Raw genomic sequence first — 5,341 nt, 5'->3', positions numbered from 1 at the left:
GCCCCATTAAACTATTAGATAATGGATTTGTGTCCTTATTTACGTTTTTATTGTTTTGTGTATCTATAGTTTTGTTTATTTATTTGTATTTGTTCTTATTTTTTATCTTTTATTTTCTTATTTATCTATATTTATTCTTTTGTTCCATTTCTGCCTTCATTTATTAATTTATTGTTTATTTTACGATTTCTCTTTATTTTATCCACCTTTATCGTAATTTATCCATAGTTCTCTCTATTTATCCATATTTATCCATGTTTTATGCATTTGTGTCTTCATTTATTCATTTATTGTCTATTTTATTCGTTGTTATTATTTATTTATGCGTATCTATCTTTGTTTCAGAATTTTTATCGTAATTTATCCTTATTTAGCCTTATTTATCCATCCTTACCATTATTCCATCTATTTATGTCTCCATTTATACATTTATACTTTGGTTTATTCGTATCTTCCTTTATTCGATTCATATTCACCCTAATTTATCTATGGATCTCTATTTATCTATGTTTATCCTTATTTTATTCATATATCTATCTTAATAATCTTTCCTATATCGCTATGTATCTAGATCTTGTTATTTTTACATTTATATCTATTTTTACCTATATTTCTGTTGTTTTATCCTAGTACTTATCCATATTCTATCCATCATTATTGTTATCTATCTACAGTTCTTGTTATTTTCCTTATTTTCTTATTTTTTACGCATATTTCTATTGTTTTATCCTATTATTTATTATTTCTATCCATTTCAACCTTATTCTATCCATCACTGTCATTGTGTATCTATAATTCTCATTATTTTCTCATATATAGCTATTGTTATCTATATTTACATCATTTTTTATCCTAACTACGTATTATTTTATGCATAGTTATTATATTTTATCTATCTTTATCTTTTCTTATCTATATCTCTCTTATCTTCTCGTCTATGTTACTCTTTATCATGTTTCTGTTATTTTTATCCTAACTACGTACTATTTTTATCTTTAGTTATTTTTCTTATCTATATCTCTCGTGTGTACCTATTTTTATTATATTTCTGTTATTTTTTATCCTAACTACGAATATCTTTGTTTTATCAGTTACTTTTTATCTATTCTTATCTCTCTATTCTTACCTCTCTTATTTTGTCTTTTGTATCTTTTTTTTCATCCATATTTGTGATCTTTATCCTAACTACGTGTTATTTTTTTTATGCATAGTTATTTTTATTCATCTTTATATTTTTCTTATCATATCTCTCTTATTTTTTTTCGTATGTATCTATTTTCATCCATTTTCATCCTATTAGCCATTAATTTATCTATATATATGTTATTCTATCAATGTTTCTCGTTATTTTCTCATTTACATTTATCTTTATCTATATTTCTATCATTTTATCCTAACTACTTATAATTTTTCATTCACAGTTATCATTTCCTATCCATCTTTGTCTTTTCTTATTCATATTTCTCTTTATTTTCTCGTCTACACCAATTATCATATTTGTTACCTTTATCCTAACTACGTATAATTTTCACATATAATTAATCCTTCTATTCCTATCAGTAACTTCATCATTTCCTATCCATCTTTTATCTTTTCTTATCCATATTTCTCTTTATTTTCTCGTGTACATCAATTACTATCATATTACTGTTATTTTTATCCTAACTACGTATCATTTTCACCTATAATTAATCCTTTTTATTCCTATCAGTAACTTTATCATTTCCTATCCATTTTTATCTTTTCTTATCCATATTTCTCTTTATTTTCTCGTGTACACCAATTACTATCATATTACTGTTATTTTTATCCTAACTACGTATCATTTTCACCTATAATTATCCCTTCTATTCCTATCAGTAACTTTATAATTTCCTATCCATTTTTTATCTTTTCTTATCCATATTTCTCTTTATTTTCTCGTGTACACCAATTACTATCATATTACTGTTATTTTTATCCTAACTACGTATCATTTTCACCTATAATTAATCCTTTTTATTCCTATCAGTAACTTTATCATTTCCTATCCATTTTTATCTTTTCTTATCCAAATTTCTCTTTATTTTCTCGTGTACAGCAATTACTATCATATTACTGTTATTTTTATCCTAACTACGTATAATTTTCACCTATAATTATCCCTTCTATTCCTATCAGTAACTTTATCATTTCCTATCCATTTTTTTATCTTTTCTTATTCAAATTTCTCTTTATTTACTCGTGTACACCAATTACTATCATATTAATGTTATTTTTATCCTAACTACGTATCATTTTCACCTATAATTAATCCTTTTTATTCCTATCAGTAACTTTATCATTTCCTATTCATTTTTATCTTTTCTTATTCAAATTTCTCTTTATTTTCTCGTGTACACCAATTACTATCATATAACTGTTATCTTTATCCTAACTACGTATCATTTTCACTCATAATTATTCCTTCTATTCCTATCAGTAACTTTATCCATAAGCCGCATCACCATTAATTTATTCACTAGCCTAACCAATATATACGCCATTACCCAAACACCCATTATTTTTTACCATTTTTTTTACGTTTAATAATCCATTAGTCCATTATTTTCACCCAGACACCCATTTTTCTATCATTTTTTAAACATATCGATTATTTTCAGGCAAACACCCATTATTTTTTTCGATTTTTGCTCTTATTAATCTGTTTACCCATTATTCTCACCCATTTTTCTGCCCATTTTAAGCATATCACCCCATTTATTCATCATTTTCATCCAAACACCCATTATTTTTCCATTTATCCATTATCTCACCCGTTCATCAATTTCTATAACCCATACAGCCATTAACCCACTAAGATTACCCATTTAACCATTATCGTAACCCATATATCTATTACTCTATATAAACCCACTAACTTACCCATTTCTTCCCCTAACGAGTCACATCCCATATCTTAATTATCGAAAAACCCATTATTTTCACCCATTTTTATCTCTACCAGTCCATTTACCCATTATTTTCACCCATTTATTTATTTATATTATGCAAAGAACCATTTTCTTAAACCATATTACCTTATTAATCAAAGCCTATCAAAGCCTATCACAATTACCACAAAAAAACATTAATATTCCCTATTTTCATCCATGTTAAGCTATTTACCCATCATTTAAAACCATTTCCACCCTTACCGTCCCATGATTCACCCATTAACATCATCTAAATCTCGAAAATCTATTATTATTATTATTATTATTATTATTATTATTATTATTATTATTATTATTATTATTATTATTATTATTATTTTCTTCGTTTCAATAAAAAATACCCATTAAATTCAGCAACTCATCACCATTATTAAGTGTTTTTGCCCATTATATAAACCCCCATTTATTTGATTTTATGCCCATTAACCTCTCCCCATCACCCAGTCACCCATTACAGTCCTATTTCGTATATTATATAAATTTTATGTTTTTTTTATCATTATTTCTAAAGCCATTATTTATTTTTCGTCCCCCATTAGTTTCCCCCCATCACTCAAACACCCATTACAATCTAGTCACCCACTATTTCAATACCATGTCTATTTTAACACAATTCTCACCCCCCATTACTTCCTACCTTCACCCATACACTCCTTTCTATCGTTACCCATTATTTCAAAACTATTAGCGCAATTTCAAACCCATTACGAACCCATTTAGTCTATCTATCACCCATACACACCAATATTAACACCATTCCTCATTATTTCAAGGTAATTCTGCTACCCATACACACTTATACAACCCCATAGACCCATTTAAGTATATTCACCCATTATTTCCACCCATTTCTTATCCTCATTATTTCCTCTAATCACCCATACACATATTTCTATCTCTTTATCCATTATTTCAACACTATATTGCCCCATACGCATAGTTCACACCTGTACCCATGCATTCATTACTAGTTTGTTTAAATTTTGACGTTATTTTATTTATCGTCTATTACTTTGTGTTTTATAAGTGTATTTCATCTTATATATCTACTAAACTCCATTAAGTTAATTTGAAACAAGATTATTTTTCGTGCTGCTCATGTAGTTATCATATTTGGCTTCATATTTCATCTGTTTTGTTATCAGTGCATCCCGTTAGCGTCACTTATCCCCATGAATATCATCTTGAAATACATTGTTGGCATCTTTATAACTTATTTCTATCATTCATAGACGTCCAACCCTTCAGGAGGTAAACATTTCACGCAGGGAAGCCACAGAACGCTTGACTTCTAATCTTTCTAAAATTTTTGCTTGGGGCAGAGCAAACTTGGTATTGTTCAATGCCTCAAAAACTCAATTCTTCCATCCATCAACTCGACACAACCTTTCAGACAACTATCCCCTCTTTTTCAATGACACTCAACTGTCCCCCTCTTCTACACTGAACATCCTCATTCTGTCCTTTACTTATAATCTGAACTGGAAACTTCACATCTCATCTCTAGCTAAAACAGCTTCTATGAAGTTAGGTATTATGAGACGTCTCCGCCAGTTTTTCTCACCCCCCCAGCTGCTAACTCTGTACAGGGGCCTTATCCGTCCATGTATGGAGTATGCTTCACATGTCTGGGGGGGTTCCACTCATACTGCTCTTCTAGACAGGGTGGAATCAAAAGCTTTTCGTCTCATCAACTCCTCTCCTCTAACTGACTGTCTTCAGCCTCTTTCTCATCGCCGCAATGTTGCATCTCTAGCTGTCTTCTACCGCTATTTTCATGCTAACTGCTCTTCTGATCTTGCTAACTGTATGTCTCCCCTCCTCCCGCGGCCTCGCTGCACAACACTTTCTTCTTTCTCTCACCACTATTCTGTCCACCTCTCTAACGCAAGAGTTAACCAGTATTCTCAATCATTCATCCCTTTCTCTGGTAAACTCTGGAACTCCCTGCCTGCTTCTGTATTTCCACCTTCCTGTGACTTGAATTCCTTCAAGAGGGAGGCTTCAACACACTTATCCTGCAATTTTTGACTGCTACCTTGGACCCTTTTATGGGACTGCCATTTCAGTGACCATTTTTTTTATTGGATTTTTGTTGCCCTTGGCCAGTGTCCCTCCTACAGAAAAAAAAAAAAATCTAATTATCTGTTTCTCTCGGTCATTAATGAAATCATAAGAATATCGTGTTTTTAGCATTATTTCTCTTATTTACGTTTTATTTTCCCATGTAGCTTCTCCTTTACTCTTATTTTGATCTACTGAAGGCGTCTTGTTAACGTAAATGTATGTTCAAATCTCGAAAATATAGAGTTTTTTATTGATTTATTCACCGTTTTCCTCCTTTCATCCATAACAAATTCACAATA

Source organism: Scylla paramamosain, unplaced genomic scaffold, assembly GCF_035594125.1.
Source record: "Scylla paramamosain isolate STU-SP2022 unplaced genomic scaffold, ASM3559412v1 Contig4, whole genome shotgun sequence".
NCBI classification, from domain to species: domain Eukaryota; kingdom Metazoa; phylum Arthropoda; class Malacostraca; order Decapoda; family Portunidae; genus Scylla; species Scylla paramamosain.
The sequence above is the reverse complement of the archived record's forward strand: the minus strand, read 5'-3'. Positions refer to the sequence as shown.